This window comes from Schistocerca nitens, chromosome 4 (assembly GCF_023898315.1).
Source record: "Schistocerca nitens isolate TAMUIC-IGC-003100 chromosome 4, iqSchNite1.1, whole genome shotgun sequence".
In the NCBI taxonomy this organism is placed as follows: Eukaryota; Metazoa; Arthropoda; class Insecta; order Orthoptera; family Acrididae; genus Schistocerca; species Schistocerca nitens.
In genome coordinates, this window is record NC_064617.1 from 671225258 (window position 1) to 671250296 (window position 25039).

At 42.2% G+C, this 25039-nt stretch overlaps 1 non-coding gene across 1 annotated transcript; it reads left to right on the plus strand.

Moving 5' to 3' along the window:
• The first annotated feature begins 2177 nt into the window (after positions 1 to 2177).
• Trnas-cga (transfer RNA serine (anticodon CGA)) lies at positions 2178 to 2252 on the plus strand. The gene has a single exon. It is a non-coding gene; the product is annotated as a tRNA-Ser (tRNA).
• Positions 2253 to 25039: the final 22787 nt, after the last annotated feature.

The following is a 25039-nucleotide window of genomic DNA, read 5'->3' on the forward strand; positions in this document are numbered from 1 at the left end:
ATACTTTGTTACCAGTACCCAATGGTGTAGTCAAGGTATTTTATTCATTCCCGTACAGCCAGCGTGAAGAATATATTATGCAGTCATACATCTTTCTTAAGCGGTATTGCAACTAAATGTTTTCGCACTTCAGCAAATGAAAACAGTCGTTTGTGATATGTTTAGATGAATTACTGTTCACGTTAAGTATCTTCCACTGCATTAGGCCGCCTGGTACAACAACCGTATGTGGAATATTTGAATTAAAAACAGTCTTGTTTGCAATTTATTCGCAGTTGTTACCGTGAAATTATCAAAGGCTAGTTTAGCACACCTACAATTTTGTTCTTAGGTTATATCATCTCAGAGAAGAGAGTGCAGATTGGTCAGGAAAGAATGAGCATCATTTATAAGTTTGCCACCTAAAACTGCTGAAGTTGTCTCTATGTTCATTGGAGTGGTAAACTCCTTCACGATATTTATCCTGAATTCACCCAGTTACTGGCACCCCTCAATGAAACGCGGAAAAAAGAAAAAGTTAGTTGAACGGACTCACAACAAGCCGCCTCTGAAGAGCTGAAGGTGCTTATGAACGATCCAGTGTTGGTGGCTCCAGATTCTTAAAATATTTATTCTATTGGACTGACGCTTCTATGAACTGAGTCGCTGCTGTTCTCTAGTAAGATGAGGGTGGGAAAGGCAGATTGACAGCATATGCAACTTAGCATTTTCCGAGTCAGAAGCCCTATACTTGCTATATGAACTGAAGGCTTTAGCAGTATTATTTGCGATTGAGAAGTTCCGTTTCTAACTTCAGCACAAACGTTTTACAAGGTATGTTGAAATGTAATGCCTCCAAATTTTGTATTTCGTTCTTGGTACTGGCTCAGAAATCACGTGTCATCCCTATTACTTATTCAACCTACTCGCTTTGCTGACACATATTGCAAGACTCTGTCACTAGAGGGCTTGAAATTGTAGCGTGTAGGAAGTGTGTACTGTAGCTATGGTGGTGTGTGAGTGATCCTCAGAAAACTGAAAGAACAAATTCTAAGAGTTCGTTCACAGATGGTACACTCCCTTCTTCAGTATGACAATGCCAGACCACACACGGGCACTACGACATCTGCAACTACCTAATGTCTTTTGTTAACTGTCATCAATCATCCTCCATGCAGTCTTGACTTCACCCTGTCCTGTTACCAAAACTTAAAGAACATATGCGAGGACTTCACTTTGATAGTGATCAAGCAGGGCAAGCAGAGGTGAGGTAGTAGCACCATCAGCAAAGTCAAAGATTCCACAGTGACGTTAGTAATAAATTGGTCCCTCGTTGGGAGAAATGTGTTTGTCACCAGGGTGACTATTTTGAGAAATAAATAAGGAGATATTAAAGAAAATGGTTCAAATGGCTCTGAGCACTATGGGACTTAACATCTGAGGCCATCAGTCCCCTAGAACTTAGAACTACTTAAACCTAACTAACCTAAGGACATCACACACATCCATGCCCAAGGCAGGATTCAAACCTGCGACCGTAGCGGTCGCTCTGTTCTAGACTGAAGGGCTTAGAACCCCTCGGTCACAGCGGCCGGTCAGATATTATGAATAAAGATGTAGAATGTTAATAAAGTTTGAATTATTTAAAAAACTTTAGCAGTTTTCACATAAGAAATTCGGAGGCATAACTTTTCAGCACACCTTTGTTCATTGGGAAATAGACAATCAGACGCTGAGCTGGGTAGTGGCGCGCCCAGATAAAACCAGAACAATCGCTCGTTGGGTGGATTGCTTGTTACGATTTAAATTCGATTTTAAACACATAAAGGGAAGTGAAAATATTACTGCAGATAGTTTGTGTAGTAGGTTCCAGAAAGAACCTGAAGAAAATCAGAAAGAAAAAATGGTAGAACCACAGGAGGACGAAGAAACTGTAAGGCAAAGGTCCCGAGTTCGAGTCTCTGTCGGGCACACAGTTTTAATCTGCCAGGAAGTTTCATATCAGCGCACACTCCGCTGCAGAGTGAAAATCTCATTCTGGAAACATCCCCCAGGCTGTGGCTAAGCCATGTCTCCGCAGTATCCTTTCTTTCAGGAGTGCTAGCTCTGCAAGGTTCGCAGGAGAGCTTCTGTAAAGTTTGGAAGGTAGGAGACGAGATACTGGCAGAAGTAAAGCTGTGAGGACGGGGCGTGAGTCGTGCTTCGATAGCTCAGATGGTAGAGCACTTGCCCTCGAAAGGCAAAGGCCCCGAGTTCGAGTCTCGGTCGGGCACACAGTTTTAATCTGCCAGGAAGTTTCAACTATAAAGATAGCTGGTGAACTTACCAGAGCTCTGTCTCAAACTTAGGTGCATGCCAGGATAATTATAGTAAATTAAGTCTTATTAGTTGGGAAGTGTCAGGCTCAGTCTGATGTTGCGAACAGCTTCACATTGAAGGCAGATAGTCCTGAAGCAGTGAGGAGTAAAAGAGATATACTGAGTCATGGGAAGTTGCATTAAATGAGAGATTAGCAAAGCAGAAGGACTCTGTTGTAAATATTTTTACATGGCATTGTTGGAGGTACATAATGCCGATAGCACTGGACAAGACATCTAGCTGCAAAATTTCTAGAAGAAAGATTCTTTTAGTTGAAGTTTCACAAGGAATCGACAAATTTTATTTTTGTTTTCCTTTTAGTGACAGCTTTTTTGTAATATTGTGTTTTATTTGTACACATTTACTAATTATAACCATGTAAAAAAATGTAGACCCATGGATCCTATCGCTGTGGAAGAATTCTTGGGAATAGTTTGAAGCAACAACTGAAAAGGGACAGTTAGTTTTTTATGACAGGGTATAAGTGGCGGCGCCACGTAGGGGTAATTTTGATTTTTTTAGGAGGAAGGCAATGGCAAACCACCTCCACTAGGACCATGCCTAGTACAACGGTGCGGGTCTCCCGCATCGTCCCCTACGCTCCTCGGAGTATGGGACTTCATCATCCTCTCAAGCTAAGAATTAGAAACGAAGATGGTTAGGTGAAAAAAATCAAAAATAAAGAAACGGGGGTAGCATCTTTAACTACAAATCAATGCTCCCCTCAGGTTCGAACCCAGTCTCTTCTTGAGTTTTGAATATAAGTCATCAGAAATGTCGTCCGAAGGCATAGGAAGTCACCCTCGTTCTGCCGTCGACCTTGTCAAAGAGTACAGAGAAACGGGTAGAGGTTCAGGGCACTCTCTTTCTCTCTCGATGGGAAAACGTCCTTAAAAAGCTGAAGAACAGACAATGATCAACAGCGTCAGGATGCAGAAGTCAATGGAAACCACTGCATTAAAGGTATATAATGTTTGTTTGCAGGGCACGTGTCGTGATGATCTCTCAATTGGCAATGTTCCGGATTAGTTCGCCAATCGGATCCCCAGAAAGAAATGGCCAATGGGGAGGAGGTGACCATGGAGGGAAGATGGAATAACTGGCGACGGGATAACATTCTACCTCCCGGAGAAGGAAATGTCAGACGTTTAAACGTAGTGGAAAGCTAGAAAATGTGAAAAGTGAAGTGCGAAGGCTTGATTGACATGTACTGGGATCAGTGAAGTGAAATAGAAAGATGAAAACAATAGCTGGTCAGATGAATATGGATTAATATCAACAGCAGCAGAAAATGGTATAACGGGAGTAGGATTCGTTATGAGTAGGAAGATAGGGCAGAGGTGAGCTACAGTGAACATTTCAATGATGGGATTGTTCTTATTTAATTCAACAGCGAACCGAAGCCGTGAAAAGTAGTTCAGATATGTATGCCAATGTCACAACCAGCTGATGAAGAGATAGAGAAAGTTCGTGTGATTATTCCATGGTTAATTCACGTACTCAATTACGTATTTCAATATGTAAAGGCGGATGAAAATCTGTTAGTCGTAGGGGATTGGAACGCAGCTCTAGAGATAGTAATAGAAGAAAGGGTTGCGAAAGAATGTCGGCTTGGCTGTAGGTCAGGAAGGAGAAGGGCTAAGTGAGTTCTGCACTAAATTTCAGATGGTAATAACATGAGGAGGAGGTACACTTGGATGAGACCTAGAGACGCGGGAAGGTTCCAACTGGATTGCGTCACCATGATCAGACAGAGATTCCGTAATCATGTACAGGATTGTAAGGCGTACCCAGTTGCAGATTTAGACCAAGATCCCAATTTAGTAATAATTAAGAGCAGACTGAAGTTTAAGAGAATCGTCTGAAAGAATCAATGCGAGGGGAAGTACGGTGCTGAAGTATTGGGGACTGTCTCGACGTGTTTGAAGTTTGCGAAAGACGTGGAGTGCACACGTGGTGTAGGGGCAGCGTATTTGATTACTACCCGATCGTCCTCAGTTCCTGGTTCGAATCCAGGCACTACATCAACTCTGATTAAAAATCATCACCAACGGCGGTCGATGACTTCCAGCATAATAAGTCACCCTTAGTCAGCCAACGGCCTTGTCAGAGAGATTCGGAGCACTTGTTGTATCTGGGGAAGGAAATTGCCGCTAAAGGTGGAAGAATCAGCAATGATCAACGATAGGAGGCTGTAGAAGGCAATGTAAACCATCGTATTAAGACACATAATATATATTCAAAGGACATACGGCCTGTAATTGACAAAGCGTCGTGATAGCAAAAGGCTGTGCAATAGTCCCCCATTCAGAGCCCCGGGAGTAGACTGCCAATGGGGAGGTGACTACGAAAAAAAGATTGAATGACTACCGAAAGGGTGACGTTCTATGAGTCTGGGCGGGGAATTTAAGAAGTTTCAAAGTGTTAGAGAAGTTAGAAAATTTGGAAAAGTAAATCGAGAGACTCAATTTAGATATCGTCGGGGTCAGTGAAGTGAAATGGAAAGAAGACCAGGATTTCTGGTAAGATGAGTACAGAGGAACTATAACGGCAAAAAAGGGTGTAAAGAGAGTAGGATTCGTTATGAATAGGAAGGTAGGGCAGAGAGTGGGTTACTGTGAACAGTTCAGTGATAGTTTGTCCTCATCAGAATCGACAGCAACCCAACACCAACAACGATAATTCCGCTATATATATCGACGTCGTAATTCGAAGACGAAGAGATCATGAAAGTATGTGAAGAATGGGTAATTCAGAAAACAAAGGGAGACAAAAATCTGTAAGTCATGAGGGACTGGAATGCGGCTATAGAGGAAAGAGTAGAATAAAAGGTTACGTGAGAATATGGGCTTGGTATAAGGTATGACAGAGGAAAAAGACTGATCGAGCTCTGCAATAAATTTTAGCTAGCAGTAGTGAATACTCTGTTCAAGAACCACAAGAGGAGGAAGTATACAATGGAAAGGCTGGGAGATAAAGGAATATTTCAGTTATAATACATCACGGTCAGACAGAGATTCTGAAATCAGACACCTGGTTGTAAGGCGTACCCAGGACTAGATACAGACTCAGATCAGAAATTAGCAGTGATAAAGAGTACTCATAAATTCACGAGCCTAGTCAGGAAAAGAAACAGTGCTCAAAGAAGTGGGGTACGGAAGTACTAAGGAATTATTGAAGGCAGTAGACACTGCAGACACTGCGATAAGGAATAGCTGAAGAGCCAGTTCAGTTGAAGAGAACTGGACATCTCTAAAAAGGGCGCAATAGAAATTGGGAGGGGAAACATAATACATAGAATGTAACTGCGAAGAAACCATGAGTAGCAGAAGAAATACTTCAGTTGATCCTTGAAAGAAGGAAGTACAAATAAGTTTAGGGAAATTCTGGAATTTAGAAATACAAGTCACTTCGGAATGAAATGAACTGGAAATGCAGGGAAGCTAAGGCGAAGTGGATGATGGAAAAATATCAAGAAATCGAAAAAAATTATTGTCAAAAGGACTGACTCAGCACATAGAAAAGTCAAAACAACCTTCGGTGAAATTAAAAGCAAAGGTGGTAACATTAAGAGTGCATTGGTAATTCCACGGTTAAATGAAGGGGAGAGAGCGTACAGGTGGAAAGAGTACACTGAAGGCATCTGTGAGGGGGAAGAGTTGTCTGACGACGTGATAGGAAGAACAAACATGAGTCGATATAGAAAAGATAGGGTATCCAGTATTAGAATCAGAGCTCTGAAAGACTTAAAATCAAATAAGGCACAAGGGATTGATAACATTCCTTTAGGATTTTTAAAATCGTTGGGTGAAGTGACAACAAAACTACTATTCACGTTGGTGTGTAGGAGGTGTGAGTCTGGCGGCATACCATCTGACTTTCGAGAAAATATCATCCACGTAATTCCGAAGACTAAAAGAGCCGAATAGTGCAAGAATTATCACATAATCGGCTTAAAATGTCATGCAACCAGGTTGGTAACAGGAATAATATACAGAAGAATGTAGTAGAAAACTGAGGTTGTATTCAATAACGATCACTTTGGCTTTAGGAGAGGTAAAGACAAACGAGAGACAGTTCTGACGTTAGGATTTATAATGGGAGCAGGACTAGAGAAAAAGTCTAGAAACTTTCATGTTATTTGTCAACTTGAAAAAGCGTTCGAGAATGTAAAACGGTGCTAGATGTTTGTAATTCTGAGAAAAGAGGGGTAGGCTATAGGAAAAGCAGGGTAATATACAATATGTACAAGAACCAAGTGGGAACAATACGAGTGGGAGACGAAGAACGGAGCGCTCGGATAAAAAAGGGTGTAAGACAGGGATGTAGTCTTCCGCCCCTACTGGTCAGTCTACACATAGAAGGCGCAGTGACAGAAATAAAAGAAAATTTGAAGAGTAGAATTAAAACTCAAGATGAAAGGGTATGTGTTATAAGATATGCTGATGACATTGCTATCCTCAGATAAAGTGAAGAATAATATATTATATGCTTAATGGAATAAACAGTCTAGTGAGAACATAATATGGATTGCAAGTAAATCGAAGAAAGACGAAAGTAATGAGAAGTAGGTGAAATGAGAACAACGAGAAACTTAACATCAAGATTGGTGATCACGAATTAGATGAAGTTAAGGGGTTCTGCTATCTAGGCAGCAAAATAACCCTTGACGGTCAGAGCAAGGATGACATGGAAATAGACTAGCACCTTCAAAATGCTCATTCCTGGCCAAGGTGTGTCTACTACTATCGAACATCGGCGTAGCGTTAATTTGAGGAAGAAATTTTTGAGAATGTAGATTTGGAAGACAGCATTGTGGGGTAGTGAAATATGGACGATGGGAAAACTAGAAAAGAAGAGAATCGAAGCATTTGAGATGTGGTGTTACAGAAAAATGTTGAAAAGTGGGTGGACTGATAAAGTAAGGAAGTAGAAAGCTCTCCGGAGAATCGGCGAGGAAATAAATTTACGAAAAACACTGACAAGAAGAAGAGACAGGACGATTCTAAAGGTAGCTGTAGGGGGTAAAAACAGTAGAGGAAGACAGAGCTTGGGTTGCATCCAGTAAATAATTGAGGACGTAGGTTGCAAGTGATACTCTGAGATGAAGAGATTGGCACAGGACAGGAATTCGTGCAGGGTCGTATCAAACCAGTTCGAAGACTGATGACTAAAATAAGGTGGTAAAAAGTCTCGAATGGAGTGGCCACTCAGTACTAGTTGAAGAGTGGCCTCTGTTTAGCAACAGCGACTCCCGCTGCGCGCTGCGGAAGAGGAGGCGAGGGGCGACGAATGATTTAAGTAAACTCAGTGATTACTTTCTGAAGTACTTTCGAGAAGAACCACAACACAAACGGATCAAAGATCCTTTCATCCATAGTAATATTATACGAGGGTAATACCAAAAGTAAGGTCTCCTATTTTCTTATAAGTACATGCACCTCTTTATTTCTACAATGGTTTACATCAGTTTACAGCTTGAACATTTAGCTATTTTTCGACCTTATCGCCATTTCTGTCGATTCATTTTTGTACACGCCGTGGCAGTTTTGTATGCACATGTCATACCAGCTCAGCCGGCCGCGGTGGTCTAGCGGTTCTGGCGCTGCAGTCCGGAACCGCGGGACTGCTACGGTCGCAGGTTCGAATCCTGCATCGGGCATGGGTGTGTGTGATGTCCTTAGGTTAGTTAGGTTTAAGTAGTTCTAAGTTCTAGGGGACTTATGACCTAAGATGTTGAGTCCCATAGTGCTCAGAGCCATTTGAACCATTTCATACCAGCTCACCGCCATGCTGTTCAGAAAGTTCACCTCGTCGTCGGAGCTGAATCACTAGGACCGCAATTAACGCTGACAGGTACTGTGAGACACGGAAAAAACTCAAACGGGCAATTCAGAACCGGAGAAGAGGAATGTTGGGCAAGGGCGTACACATTCTCCATGACAACGCTCGCCCACACATCGCTCGGCAAACCGTTGCTCTCCTGCAACAGTTACAATGGAACATAATCACCCACCCACGCTATAGTCCTGACTTGGCGCCCAGTGACTATCACCTGTTCCCTAGGTTAAAAGAACGTTTGGCCGGAAAGCGATTCTGCTCCGACGACGAGGTAAAAGAAAAGGTTCATAACTTTCTGAACAGCATGGCGGTGAGCTGGTATGACATGGGCATACAAAAACTGCCACAGCGTCTACAAAAATGCATCGACAGAAATGGTGATTATGTCGAAAAATAGCTAAATGTTTAAGCTGTAAACTGATGTAAACCATTGTAGAAATAAACAGGTCTATGTATCTATAAAAAACAGGAGACCTTATTTTTGGGATTACCCTCGTAAATCCGAAAGTAACTCTGTCTGTTATGCTTTCACGACTAAACCGCTGAGCAGCTTTTGAAGAAATTAGTATGCTGGTATATTGAGCACTGAGTAATAACATAGGATACTTCAGAAAGTGTGTAGTACAATATAATTACTGATTTGAAGAAAATAACACGAAATACGAAGACATAAGCACTCTTTGAAAAGCTGTGTAATCTTTGACTTCTGAACTTTATTACATTTGTGAACAGGTTTTACATAATACGATTCAACAAAATGAATACAATGCTCATACAACGCTCAGTGTGTTTTAGCCACACTTACACTCATATTAGTTACAAGCACATCACATTTAAGCCATGAGCATCACGCGTCTATTACAGCTTCTGAGATGCTTGAAGACTCGCAACGACGGCGTCATTTAAATTCTGTGTGATAAACAGAAAGACACCATGCTTTTACATATATAAGGTTGGACGCTTTTAATGAGGCTGCATTTTAATATGAAATGTGAGTGCACCCGCGGATAACAGGCAGCTGATGTTATTCCACGGACAAACATTGTAACATTTGCGTTGTACCAAACTACAAGGTATTGCTTATTTTCTTTCCTTATTGAACGCTGTTTAAAAATGAACTGTAGAAACTCCACATTTCATTTTAGTGCTGTCACCATCGCTCATCATAACAAAGATACTGATATGAGTTAACAGCTCGTGGTCTTGTGGTCAATTCAACATTTCGTTGCCAATATTCTTACTCGAAACAGAACTACTGCCACATTAAGTGCTGTCGTATATACTCATAGTCATGGCAAGTGGCATGGGCAGGAATCCCTCCACCAGTCCACAGCCTTTTTATACCAACAAGCGTTTCAGCATACTCATAGTCATGGCAAATGACATGGGCAGGAATCCCTCCATCAGTCCACAGCCTTTTTATACCAACAAGCGTTTCAGCATCCCCAGCTCTACAGGAGTTCCCACCGATAGACTGGAGCAGAGTTTGGAGAAATGTCCATCAAAAATTCCTGCCGTCAGATGTCAGGTCCATTTGGCTGAATGTACGAGTAATCTATGGAAAGGTATAACGTATAGATGGCCACGCCCCTCCTCTCAAGCCGTACGGCCATGCTGTGCTTACCCGAACAGGCAGACACGTGACGGCAGCTGATGCTGTTACAGTTACGATAGCTTACTTACTCACTATGACTCATCATAATGAAGCAACTGACAAGCGAGCGTAGCAGTAGTTTATATCTAGTTCATTATACTCTGGAGAACCAAAGAAACTGGTACAGCTACCTAATATCGTGCAGGGTCCCGCGAGCACCCAGAAGTGCCGCAGCACGACGTGGCATGGATTCAAATAATAACTGAAGCAGTTCTGGACAGAACTGACACCATGAATCCTGCAGGGCTGTCCATACGAGGCAATGGAGGTCTCTTCTGAACAGCACCTTGCAAGGCATCCCACATATGCTCAATAATGTTCATGTCTGGAAAGTGTGATGGCCCTCGGATTGTTTAAACTCAGAAGAGTGTTCCTGGAGCCACTCTGTAGGGATTCTGGACGTATGGGATGCCGCATTGTCCTGCTGGAACTGCCCAAGTCCGTCGGAATGCACAATGGATGTGAATGGATGCAGCAGATCAGACAGGATGCTTACGTACGTGTCACCTGTCAGAGTCGTATCTAGCCATATCAGGGGTCCCTTATCGCTCCAACTGCACACGCCTCACACCATTACAGAGCCTCCACAAGCTTGAACAGTCCCCCGCTGACATGCAGGGTCCATGGATTCATGGGGTTGTCTCCGTCCCGTACACGTCCATCCGCTCAATACAATTTGAAACGAGACTCGTCCCATCACGCAACATGGTTCCAGTCATCAACAGTCCAATGTCTGTGTTGACGGGCCCAGACGAGGCGTAAGGCTTTGTGTCGTGCAGTCGACCTCCGGCTCTAAAAGCCCATATCGATGATGTTCCGTTGAATGGTTCCCAGGCTGACACTTGTTTATGACCCAGGATTGAAATCGGCAGCAACTTGCGGAAGGGTTGCACTTCTGTCACGTTGAACAATTCTCTTCAGTCGTCATTGGTCCCGTTCGTCGAGGATCATTTTGCGGCCGCAGCGATGTCTGAGATTTCATGTTTTACAGGATTCCTGATATTCACGGTACACTAGTGAAATGGTCGTAGGGGAAAATCTCCACTTCATCGCCAGCTCTGAAATGGTGTGTCCCATCGCTCGTGCGCCGACTATAGTACCACGTTTGAACTCACTTAAATCTTGATAGCTTGCGATTGTAGCAGCAGTAACCTATCTAACAACTGCGCCAAACACTTGTTTACTTACACTATGTGATCAAAAGATTCCGGACACCTTACTGAAGACGACTTACAAGTTCGTAGTGCCCTCCATCGGTAACGCTGGAATTCAGTATGGTGTTGGCCAACCCTTAGCCTTAATGACAGCTTCCACTCTACCAGGCACACGTTCAATCAGATGCTGGAACGTTTCTTGGGGAACGTCAGCCCATTCTTCACAGAGTGCTGCACTGAGGAGAGGTATAGATATCGGTCGGTGAAGCCTGGCACGAAGACAGCGTCCCAAAACATCCAAAAGGTGTTCTATAGGATTCAGGTCAGCACTCTGTGCAGGCCATTCCAATACAGGGATGTTATTGTCGTTTAACCACACCCCCACAGGCCGTTCATTATGAACACGTGCTCGATCGTGTTGAAAGATGCTATCGACATCCCCGAATTGCTCTTCAACACTAGCAAGCAAGAAGGTGCTTAAAACATCAATGTTGGCTGTGATAGTGCCACGCAAAACAGCAAGGGGTGCAGTCCTCCTCCATGGTACTACACACGCTGGCAGATAACGTTCACCGAGCATTCGCCAAATCCGCAGCCTGCCATCGGATCTCCACTTTGTTTACCGTGATTCGTCACTCCACATAACGCTTTTCACTGTTCAGTCGTCCAATGTTTACGCTCCTTAAACCAAGCGAGGCGTCGTTTGGCATTTACCGGCCTGATGTGTGGCTCGACCATGAAATCCTAGTTTTCTCACCTCCCGCCTAACTGTCATAGTGCTTGCAGTGGGTCCTGATGCAGTTAGAATTCCTGTGTGACGGTCTGGATAGATGTCTGCCTATTACGCATTACGACCCTCTTCAATTGTCGGCGGCCCCTGTCTGTCAACAGACGAGGTCGGCCTGTACGCTTTTGTGCTGTACGTGTCCCTGCACGTTTCCACTTCACTATCACATCGGAAATATTGGACCTAGGGATGATTAGGAGTGTGGAAATCGTGCATAGAGACTTATGGCACAAGTGACACCCAATCACCTGACCACGTTCGAAGTCCGTGAGTTCTGCAAAGCGCTCCATTCTGCTTTCTCATGATGTCTAATGACTCCTGAGGTCGCTGATATGGACTACCTGGCAGTACGTGGCAGCACATTGCACCTAATATGAAAAACGTATGTTTTGGGGCTATCCGGATACTTTTGATCACATAGTGTATATAGGCGTTGCCAACCGCAGCACCGTATTCTGCCTGTTAACATATCTCTTTTGCGCTTCAGTGTGTTTCTTCAGACTCCACACTGAAATCGGAATTCATTTCCCCATGCCTTTTGATTTCAGGAGCATTCTGAAGCAGGAGTATCCGTAAGTAGGTAATAAGATCCTATGAGTTTGAAACCTTTTTCAAACATGTTGTTTATATGAGGTAGATTTTTCAGCATTTAAACTCATCAACAAGAAACATAGTTCACGAATCAATTTGGAGAAAGACATAAGAGCTGCAATATCAAATCTTGTGCCGAGATTTTAATAACTAATGATAAACAGGCAAGCTCACCCCTCCCATTGATTTCGTTACAGGAGTAGGACATAAACCCTTCATCGTACAAATACTGTACACAGCCTCTAGGGTAAGCTCATGAACTGGGACAGGGACTGAACGGGAGCAATTTCAGAATATCGATTCCCCAGGAGAAATGAACTCGTATGAGAAGGTCTTAACGTCCTCAGATTATCGTCTCTAGTCGGTCATCAGAAAACCGTCAAACAGAGTGCTAGTATAGTATTATGTCCTGAATATCGCAAAACAAATATTAGAAAACCCAGTTGTTGAAAGTAAGATGAATAGAAGCCTCTGATTTCTAATATTCTGTTTCTTTAAATTTAGTGTAATTGGTGAACCGTCACTCTGATTATCTATTCGTTTGTTGTACATTTTAAATCGAACATCTGAAATTAGATTAAGGTATTTCTCCTGTTCGTGGAAAATGGTTTCAGTATGCCAACATTTGAAAACTAAAAACACTACTTATTGGATGAAAAGAGACGCTAAATTAAGGTCAATAGGGGCAACACATTTTACTGAGTTATTTTTTACTTTTCATTCGCAGATAAATGTGGGGGACTGAAGATGATACGGGCAAAGCTGCTGAAGAACTATTTTGGGTTCCTCGTTCATGTCTTGTCTGTCGCATAGAAATTGGTAATGATCAGATGAAGAAAGCAGTTAGTAGAACGGATGCTTCGGTTGTCGGCTTGCGGCTTCGGACTGGATTCTGGCGTTGTAAGAAAAACTGTTTTTTTGTTTTTTGTCTTTGCAGAGCAAAATGGAATCGAATGTAAGTTTTCGAAGCAACGTGTACTACCACTAACTCTTAGAAGATATATTATATGAACGGGCTCTAACAACACTGCAAATATGTAGGTGAAAAGCAACGTCGGACAGTGTAGTTCCACTCTCATAATACTACAATAATTAGTAGTGACAAGACCTTGCCTACACTCAACGACGTAATCTGTGTGACTTGAAATAATCATCTGTACTAAGACAACGACGTCACTTAAGACTTGATATTCAGCTTCTCGCGCCATAAATCACACTACACCTCGCTACGACATCACTATGTACAAAAGGATGGACACTATAACACTTTTCATGATGTAATGGGTCAAGTGGTACCGGTAGCCATCTGGATTTTAATTACAACAACGCTTCTGACTATCAGGGTAACTAGGCTCGAAGATTAACTACCATCAAAGCTAGCATCAGTCAGTAGAAAAATACTAAATGCAAGAGTCTGTGTGGAGTAGGAACGATATTTTTACTTTACCAATAACATCAATCTATAGCGAAGCTTACTCTGTGTAATCTGACAACACAACTAAATTCTTTCTCAACCACGTAGGTACCGGAAACGACAGCTTTCGTGTATAACTTATGAATACGTTATATAGAGCCGTTGCCTCCTGTAGTTGCTCCTCATTCCTCTTTCAAAGCTTCAATGAATACTCGTGTATGCAAGCAATCAGTGTGAACGTAGTAAATTGGAGAACACGTTCACAAGCCAAAGATTTAATCTAATACTGTTTATCTTCCGTCGTCAGTCATCGATAACCTCTATCAGCAGCGCCTTGTTACAACAATATCATTCACTCTATCGAAAATTTCTCGTAATAAACTATTTCGTCAGTCTCAACCTTTCAGAATTAAATGGAGTATCTTTTTATTTATAATTAATCACTTTTCAATAAAACGTAAACCTGCTTTCTCTGTCTAAATAAAGACTGACTTTCTTTTCGTTGGATGTTATTAACTGAAAAATACTCTTCCTTCTCTTTAGGGTATTAATTTCGTTTAACTTTGCTTTTACCAATATGCCAGTCTTTCATTTTATTGGCGTTTGGACTTACTTTGATACGAAAAGATATATTCGACATGTAAGTCTGCTTTGAAATAAACTTCTGAATATTTTCTTGCAATATTATAGGGATAAAGAACAAGTCAGGTGCTGGTTTTTTTCATTTTACAACAGTTAATTCTTTATTTCCTGCCAGTAATTCGTTTACGGGTACAAGTCAGCGTTTTACTTTAGGAGTCCTAGTTCTCTGTTCAAAACCCAACCAAGCGGAAATGAAATAATAAAAAAAATTTAAAAAACGAGCGTCACCGCCACTTTTAAGCCATATGAACTTTAAAAAATCAATCAAAGCTCAACCACTTCAGGTGTTGACTTCTGCGACTCACTAATATTTAAAATTCAAAACACAATACTCGATGATCTCTTTTAGAGAAAATTAGCGTGATCTCTAATAACTGGTTCATGAAATGTCATTTAGTTACAATGAGAAAAGCTATAAAATTCTCATAAAACTTCCGGTTGTCTCTCAATAAGTAAGTATTACATAGGACTACCGTTCTCTTTAATGTAGTCTACACACTCAGGGCATCCAAGGATATTTCCGGAATTTACTAGATAACGACGCTCCCGTCGAAGTCACACAATGAATCCTAACCAAATATCGCTAAGTCACTGTTTTTCAGCGATTGCGTACAACCATAGTAATGCAATGCAACGCTACTATCTCTTAGTCCGTGCTTTAATCTTCAACCACAAAATAACTGAACGACTTCAAGTGAACGTATCCATTCACATAACACCATCCAACGGAAAATCTTCCAAAACATACTGAAACACGGTTCGCTTACAAGCACCTGGCTACCAAGCAGTACTACGCAGCATTAATCACAAATAGGAAAAACTAATCTCTCAATTCAATAAATCGGAGCTTTACCTATACCCGGCGACTCTACACTCCACCAAAATCGGCGAAGTAATCACTTTCTTCACAAGCGTTAATCTTCTCAAAATATCTTTCCAAACGACTTAGAACTGCTTTAAAAACATTTGAGTTCCATCCGCGTTGCAAACAGTTTTCTGTATCATACGTGTGAGCCGATCTCATCACACTCTTCAGATAATCTCTCTCGAGGCCAACTACTCGGACAATACTCGGATACTAAACTCAAATTCTAAAAGGACAAGCCAAGAACCATTGTCTGCGAACAAATATATCACGCTAACTCTCTCTTTAACAATAAGTGTGTCATCTTAGCAGTCGCCGTCAAAGGTTTCTAGTGGCCAGCTGCTTCTTAGTTGCCATCTTTGCCGCACGCCGCGATTCAGGAGTCGGCTGCGCGTTACAAGCTCGCCGCCTTGGCAGGATACAACTTTTCTCTAACAGTAGATATCACATATCTACAACGTTTTGACACAAAAAATATAAAAAATTAAAACCCTTCAACAAAGTCTTCATTCACTCAAAACGTTGAAGTATATAATCAGTTGAGGAGATATTAACAAGTGATGCACTTTTTCGAGCTGATGGCGTTTGGCGCATTACAAACATCAAACGGCAGGAAATAACGTTCAGGAATGCTGAAGATCTCTCTTCATATCGTTGCAACGGCCCTAATAAGTATGACGTTGAGCAACATATTACTTTATTGGGTAAAAGCATCGGAAAGCTTAATTTTCTTGATAAGCCACAGTTAACTTACAACTGTGATGTTTTAGGCTGTCAAATTCATAACCGTATCCATACTAATATTTTAAATGCGAAGGTAACTCTGTCTGTTACGCTTTCAAGACCAAATCCCTAAACCGATTTTTATGAAATTTGCTAAGGAGATATCTTTAACGCTGAGGAAGAACATAGCGTACTTTAGCGAGCATGTAGTACAAGACGTTTATTGATTCGAAGAATATAAGGCGAAATATGGAACAATAACTACTCCTTGAAAAAGTTATTTGCTCTTTGACTTTTGAACATATCGTATTAGTGAAAATGCTTTCATTGTTTAATTTGTTGTACATAATATGATTAAACTTAATGAATATAATACTTGCATAGTGCTCAACGTGTTTAATCCATACTTTCATGCTAATATCAGTCACAAGCACATCGCATTTTAGTCGGTGTCACGCATATCTTACAGCTCCTTAGACGTTTGAAGATTCACATTGATAACGTCATTTAAATGCTGTACAACAGAAATAAATCGTCTTTTTAGGTGTAGAAAGAGGGAGAGTTTCATTGAGGTTGTATTTGATTGCGATATCCGAGCTAAGTTGAGAATATCAGCATATACGGGAATGCAGCTAATGTTATTGCACATACAAATATTATAAAATTTGCCCTGCACCGAACTACAAACTTTTTTTTCCTTCGTCAATTCGATAATATTTGATAATTTTAGAAAGTCTACATTGTATTTTAGTACTGTCACCATCACTTATCATAACAAAAGTGCCAATATGTGTCAACAGGTCGTCGTTTTGTGGTAAGCATTGCTGACCCTCCATCACGAGATCCTGGGTTCGATTCCCGGTCGGATCGGATTTTCTCCGCTTGGAATTTGGAGTGTGTATTGTTCTCATTATCATTTCATCATGATCATCATCATCGACACGCAACTTGCCGAAGCAGCGTCAGATAGACATGGACAAATCGGATCCTCCTGGCAGTAGAGCCTCACGCACATCACATTTCATTGTACTGAAACGTGGGCGCGGCTGCCGGTAACAGCTAGAATATAATCCATACTTCCATATTAATATGACCAAATGTAAACCGCTGAACCGACTTCGATTAAATTTGGCATGAAGATAGCTTGAATTGTGAGGAACCGCGTAAGCTAATTTAGAAATCAGAAGAAGAAAAACCTCTCTAAGAGGGTAAAGTAAATAATGGAACATCTTTCTTCATCAGTGGACGTAGCCTAAACCATGTTAAGAACGTTATTACATTTGCTGCATAATGTACAGGTTGTATAACGTATACATGACCACGCCCGTCAGTGGGTACCACTCGACAGCAACGCTGCGGGTACGTCGCAACATTCGCAGGATGGCGCACATCACGAGCTATGCTTACCCGAACAGGCAGAAGTGTGAGGGCTCCTGGCCTTATTGCACATACAATAGCGTAGTTACTCACCATCATTCATCATTTAAAAGGTACTGATGCGCAAGCGCAGACGCGGGCAACATTTAATAAATGATAAATCAAACAAGAAAATATTTGCAGCGAAAGGTTGCAAAGCTGTCAGTTCGCAGGTTTGTGTAGAGGGGTTTGAACTTGTGAACTCTTTACCAATCTTCCTTACACTAAAGCTTGAGGAAATTTCATTCTGCCGATGGCAATATTTAAAGGCACAAAGTTTCATCCTGAATATACTGACAGGTTTCCTGATGGCTCATTGGTAACAATCGCAGAACCAGGTTGGATAAGTGAAGAGTCTTTTTCAATGGCTGAATCATTTTCAAGTTCATAAGATTCCTGGAAGATATCTTTTGCTTCTGGATGGACACACTCCCTAAAAATGTTTAAAACATTGTAGCCTTGCGAGAAAAATGATGCACACCTGATTATTTTTACCTTTTTATATAAGTCATCGAGTTCAGCCATCAGATAGAAAATTTTTCAATCCGCTGAAGTGAAATTATGTCAGTGAGTGTAATACTTTCGTAAGAAACAGCCAGGGGAAAAGAAATGCAATTCTCTTTTGTAAAGAAATTCAAAGCAGCCTGGTTGAAAGCACCGTCGGCTGCTCTTGCTGAGAGCGGATTGAGATCAACTCGGGTTTACCAACTCAGTACAAAAGTGCGTTCTGAAGATGATGTTCTTCGTGGTTGCATGATAACAGAGGATGCTACTGAACATGTTGCTGTGCCCAGTCATAGTCCTGTTCCTACAAGATCAGAAACCGGCACCGAAAATCAGAAAGAATCCACGTCACCTTTGGTACAGTTCCTTGTTCTTATTCTGTCTCCGAAGAAACAAATGGACCACAATCGAAGGAAGGAGCAAGCAGTTCTCTTAACGTCTGCTGACAATATTGCTGCAAAAAGGAGAAAAAGTTATGAGCGGAAAAGAAAGGCGAAGAGAATGCGGTTGTGGAGGCGGGGAAAGGCTTTTTCCAGAATCCTCATCTTCAGAATCAGAGGAAAAAGATACCATGTGTGGATTTTGCTGTGTGAAGTAGATCGTAATTAGAAGGTGTAGGGGGAGGGGGGGCTGATGGGAGGAAAAAGTTTGTTTGTGTGGTAGACGTGTATTTAAGAAACGATATTCGGAACTAGGAATGTTGTCACGACACACTCAGTATACCACCTTAATGAATATGTACAATGTATGACAATTGAAACCAGTGATATTTGAAAACTGTCTCAATTCACCCTAGTGACGTCGTGATCTATCCTCATGTTGTTGTTGTTGTGGTCTTCAGTCCTGAGACTGGTTTGATGCAGCTCTGCATGCTGTTCTATCCTGTGCAAGCTTCTTCATCTCCCAGTACGTACCGCAACCTACATCCTTCTGTATCTGTTTAGTGTATTCATCTCTTGGTCTCCCTCTACGATTTTTACCCTCCACGCTGCCCTCCTATACTAAATTGGTGATCCCTTGATGCCTCAGAACATGTCCTACCAACCGATCCCTTCTTCTAGTCAATTTGTGCCACAAACTTCTCTTCTCCCCAATCCTATTACATACCTCCTCATTAGTTATGTGATCTATCCATCTAATCTTCAGCATTCTTCTGTAGCAACACATTTCGAAAGCTTCTGTTCTCTTCTTGTCCAAACTATTTATCGTCCATGTTTCACTTCCATACATGACTACACTCCATACAAATACTTTCAGAAAAGACTTCCTGACACTTAAATCTATACTCGATGTTAACAAATTTCTCTTCTTCAGAAACGCTTTCCTTGCCATTGCCAGTCTACATTTTATGTCCTCTCTACTTAGACCATCATCAGTTATTTTGCTCCCCAAATAGCAAAACTCCTTTACTACTTTAAGTGTCTCATTTCCTAATCTAATTCCCTCAGCATCACCCGACTTAAATCGACTACATTCCATTATCCTCGTTTTGCTTTTGTTGATGTTCATCTTGCATCCTCCTTTCAAGACACTATCCATTCCGTTCAACTGGTCTTCTAAGTCCTTTGCTGTCTCTGACAGAATTACAATGTCATCGGCGAACCTCAAAGTTTTTATTTCTTCTCCATCGATTTTAATACATTCTTCGAATTTTTCTTTTGTTTCCTTCACTGCTTGCTCAATATACAGATTGAATAAATTTGGCAAGGGTAAATATGGACACGTGGTACATAGGTGTTATCTTTAATTCATTCTCTTCGTACTATAAACTTCACAGTTTCTACTAGCAATAAATCCAGTATTTTAAATTTTCAAACTTCTTCCCAGTCATCCGAGCTTGTACTGAAGGAGGAAAGAACTCGGCAGAACGCCCGATAGCACGACATTAGTTCTCTGGTTTTAGCGTTAAGGTGTCACATGTCACAGTGGCAGGTTATGCTTCCGTGCTGAAGCCGGACGGACATTTGGAAAGTGGACGAGCTTTTTGTTGTGGAAACGTGCCAGGAGCCTACAGGTCCTCGACGGCGTGAGTGGCCGGGGTACGCGGGAGCTAGGACCCTTCACGTCGCTTTGTCGCAGACCGACTCTGGGCCTCACCTCCACGGCATCCGCATTCAGCGCCGGTGCCGGTGGCACCCTCCACCACCACCACCACCACCACCGCCGCCGCCGCCGCCGCCGCCACAGCCACCCACACCGTTGCCCCCGGCCGACTCCTCTTCATTCAGCAGCCGTACAACGCGCCACGCCGCTCTATATTGCACGAGCCCTGCCGGTCCGCTTATTAAATTCTCGCTTCCCCGCCGGCATCCGCAGCCCGACCGGCTAAAAATCTAACCTTTCCTCGGCATTTTACAATTTGTTTTCACTATTTCGTTTCACGTGCTGTTGCGGCTTTTTAATAATTTGATTCCGCAGCCCTGGCGAAGTGTCCCGCTGCCAGCGAATTTATCTCTTTTTTCCGGAGGCATTACATTCATTAATTTCGAATTTTTTCTGCGATATGTATGTTGTCCTCGTTCTTCGTTATCCGTTATATTCCGGCTCCCAGTTCCGTCTTGTCCTATGGAGTCCACTCCAGTCAGAGGAAATCAGCCCTATTTCCTTGTACAGCTCGGCTTTGCGCAACAGACTTCTGAAACGTTACCCAACCTCATTGCATCTACTCACATAGTAGCTCTATGCTGTTCTTCACATTATTCTCCGTCTCATGGATAAACCAGTATCTTTAACAAATACAATTTTATCCATTTACTTGTTGTATGAAGACAGTAACTGTTCTCGAAAGAACAGAATACTGTTGATGACCGTGCAGCTTTTCCCTGGAATAAATGATGACTAACTGAAACCCTCAGCTGCCGACAGGTGTTGTTGATATACCTCGATGTTGACAGCTGAAAATGTGTGTCCCGACCGGGACTCGAACCCGGGATCTCCTGCCATGTAAGCAGGAGATCCCGGGTTCGAGTCCCGGTCGGGGGACACATTTTCAGCTGTCAACATCGACGTATATCAACAACACCTGTCGGCGGCTGAGGGTTTCAGTTAGTCATCATTTACTTGTTGTCAATTATCAATATGTGATAAATTAGTAAGTTACATATTCCATAGAATATGTGAACTTTTTTTTTTCATCGAAGTGATGTGAGACGAGTCAGTTTACTGCAGATGTCAGTATATAGGATTGATTTCAGTGGATGTCACCATCCTCATTATACGTTCCTCAACAGCACTCTGCCCTAAATTTGACATTCACGAAAATACTATTGTTCTGTCTTGTTCATGCAATTACGCCCAAAACTAGGACTTTTTTCGATTATTTTTATAGTTTACCTGTTTTCAAATATAAAATTATGTTCAGAAGAAGTGATTTTAGTTTACATTTAAAAAATCAGACTAATTATGTTATTCAGCAAATTATTAAAAATTTTTGTTCATGCCATTGATGGCTTTAGAATTAAAGACAAATTTTTCTTTTAGTGTTATAATTTGGGACATTGCTATTCCTATCAAACTGTGATGGATATTTTATGACGGATTTTCTTAATATACAGTCTAAGACAACAAGAAGAACGAAAGAATTATCAGAATGTGACATAAAACCGTAGATACAGTGCACATGTACTGACGAACAAACGATTACAGTTTCAGAAAAACTGAATGATTTATTCAAGATGAAGAGCTTCACGAAATGACCAATTCAGTAACGTTTTGGTCCATCTCCGGCCCTTATGCAAGCATTTATTCGCCTTTGCGTTGACTGACAGCGTTTTTGGATATCCTACGTAGGGATATCATGACAAAGTCCGTCCAATTTGCACGTTTAGATCGCCAAAATCCCGAGCTGGTTGGCCGGTCTTGCCCATATTGCATGAAACACTTTCAATTGGCGAGAGATCCTACGATCCTGCCGGCCAAGGTAGGGTTCAGCAAGCACGAAGACATGAGTAGAAACTCTCTCCATGTGAGGGCAGACATTATTTTGCTGAAATGTAAATCAAGGATGGCTCGCCATGATTGGCAACAAAATGGCTAGGACAATATTGTCGATGTACACTGTGCTGTAAGGGTGCCTCATTGACAACCAAAGGGGGTCTGCTATGAAAAGAAATGGCGCGCATAGCGCTACACAAAGACGGCACAAAATTGCAATACAGCTCAAAAACTGACGATAGCATACAACTAATATTATCCTGCTTGGAAAAATTTCGCAACACCACTCGAAACTAACGACACACACACTCAAACCCTACACTACACCTACAAGCTGGTCGGAAAAAGGCTGTGGTGTACGGTACTACCTTTGTTCCTTTTGGTTGGCAATGCTCAACTGTCAAGATGCTGGTGTTGGCAAGAGAGGAGTTGAAAAAGTATATTACCTGTAGGCGTACAGTATCTATTGATCAGTTCGCTACAGATGCCTGCTCAAAAACCATCCTACAGCCCAGGTAATCGAAGTCAATACACGCTACCATAGCGTATGGAAAAAAAATGCGTCACGGTGCCAATTACACTTCGAAATTGTTGTGAAAAAATCAGGACTCGTAATGAACTGGTCACAATGAACACATGTACTGTGGAAAATCGTCGTCCTAACAGACTGCAGAGGAGGCGGTAGTTGAACGTGCGTTGTTCTCGATGTTATATCACAAACTGCCGAAAATCGAGGCCCCCTTCCTCCCTCCCTCCATCGCAATGGCCAGCTGCTCCGCTGACCGCCTCGCGAGGCGGGCAGGTTGCTACCACCCTCCGCAGTCGCTCACCGCACCCGGCTTTACACCATCTGGCCTTCTCCTTAAGGCGGTGGTCCTAGACAACACAAAAGGGAAATTAAGTAGCATAACCTCACCCATCCGGAGGATGCTCCAGATACCTGTATACCAATTAGGTTCCTTTCCGAGTATGCTGATGCATTAGCTCCATACTTAACAATCATATACAACCGTTCGTTCGACAAAAGATCCGTACCCAAAGACTGGAAAGTTGCACAGGCTACACCAATATTCAAGAAAGATAGTAGGAGTAATCCACTAAATTACAGGCCCATATCGTTAACGTCGATACGCAGCAGGATTTTAGAACGTATGTTGTGTTCGAACATTATGAATTACCTCGAAGGAAACGGTCTGTGGACACACAGTCAACATGAGTTTAGAAAACATCGTTCCTGTGAAACACAACTAGCTCTTTATTCACATGAAGTGCTGAGTGCTGTTGACAAGGGATTTCGGATCGATTCCGCATTCCTGGATTTCCGGAAGGCTCTTGACACTGTACCACACAAGAGGCTCGTAGTAAAATTGGGTGCTTATGGAATATCGTCTCAATTATGTGACTGAATTTGCGATTTCCCCTCAGAGAGGTCACAGTTCGTAGTAACTGACGGAAAGTCATCGAGTAAAGCACAAGTGATTTCAGGCGTTCCCCAAGGTAGTGTTATAGGCCCTTTGCTGTTACTTATGCATATAAACAATTTGGGAGACAACGTGAGCAGCTGTCTTCGGTTGTTTGCAGATGACGCTGTCGTTTATCGATTAATAAAGTCATCAGAAGATCAAAACGAACTGCAAAACTATTTAGAAAAAATATCTGAATGGTGCGAAAAGTGGCAGTTGACCCTAAATAACGAAAAGTGTGAGGTCATCCACATGAGTGCTAAAAGGAACTCGTTAAATGATAAATCAGTCCAATCTGAAAGCCGTAAATTCAACTGAATACCTAGGTATTACAATTACGAACAACTTAAATTGAAAAGAACACAGAAAATGTTGTGGGGAAGGCTAACCAAAGGCTGCGTTTTATTGGCAGGAAGCTTAGAAAACGTAACAGACCTACTAATGAGACTGCCTACACTACGCTTGTCCGTCCTCTTTTAGAATACTGCTGTGCGGTGTGGGATCCTTGCCAGGTAGGACTGCAGGAGTTCATCGAAAAAGTTCAAAGAAAGGCAGCACGTTTTGTATTATGGCGAAATATGGGACAGAGTGTCACAGAAATGATACAGTACTTGGGCTGGAAATCATTAAAAGAAAGGCGTTTATCGTTGCGACGGAATCTTCTCACGAAATTCCAATCACCAACTTTCTCCTCCGAATGCGAAAATATTTAGTTGACACCGACCTACATAGGGCGGAACGATCACCACAATAAAATAAGGGAAATCAGAGCTGGTACGGAAAGATGTAGGTGTTCATTCTTTCCGTGCGATATACGAGATTGGAATAATAGAGAATTTTCAAGGTCGTTCGATGAACCCTCTGCCAGACACTTAAATGTGATTTGCAGAGTACCCATGTAGATGTAGATGTAGATGTCGATGTAGATGACTATTTCCAAAGTCGCCCCCTTTGCGTTTTTGCTGCTGACCCACGTACGGATGCAAACCCCAACAGGCCCTCGCGATATGCGCCATGACTTTGATGTGGGGCCCCTTAGCACAAAAGGCAAATTTACAGGGATAACCCCGCCCATCCGGAGAACGGTCCAGATCAGCACTCGGCTTTCCACCATCTGGCCGTCGCCTTAATGCGACGCTCCTAAGCCAACACAGTAGCATGTATAGTCAACTAAACGATAGCGAACAAAAGGAAGACCGCCTCAAGTGCAATTTGTTTGTCTAATATGTAGCGCCCAGACAGATAGCGGCTGTGTCCGGCAACCACCTCAGCAGACACTCCCCCTCCTCCCCCTCGCCAACAGCAGCCCACCGTTCGGCGATGCAGAAGAATTGTTTTTCACGTCAAAGCATCCATAATCAAGCACCTATTTAAAAAATAAAAATAAATGGTTCAAATGGCTCTGAGCACTATCGGACTTAACTTCTGCGATCATCAGTCCCCTAGAACTTAGAACTACTCAAACCTAACTAACCTAATGACATCACACACACCCATGCCCGAGGCAGGATTCGAACCTGCGACCGTAGCGGTGGCGCGGTTCCTGACTGGAGCGCCTAGAACCGCTCGGCCACCCCGGCCAGCAAATCAAAAAAACATTAGCGGCCGTAATTAATGTCCTCTTGCCACAAAAATAGTTAACAACCATTTTCTTTTAGTTTTATGAGCAATATCAGTATAGTCTTACATTCGACTGCTGTCGCATCTCATTATTT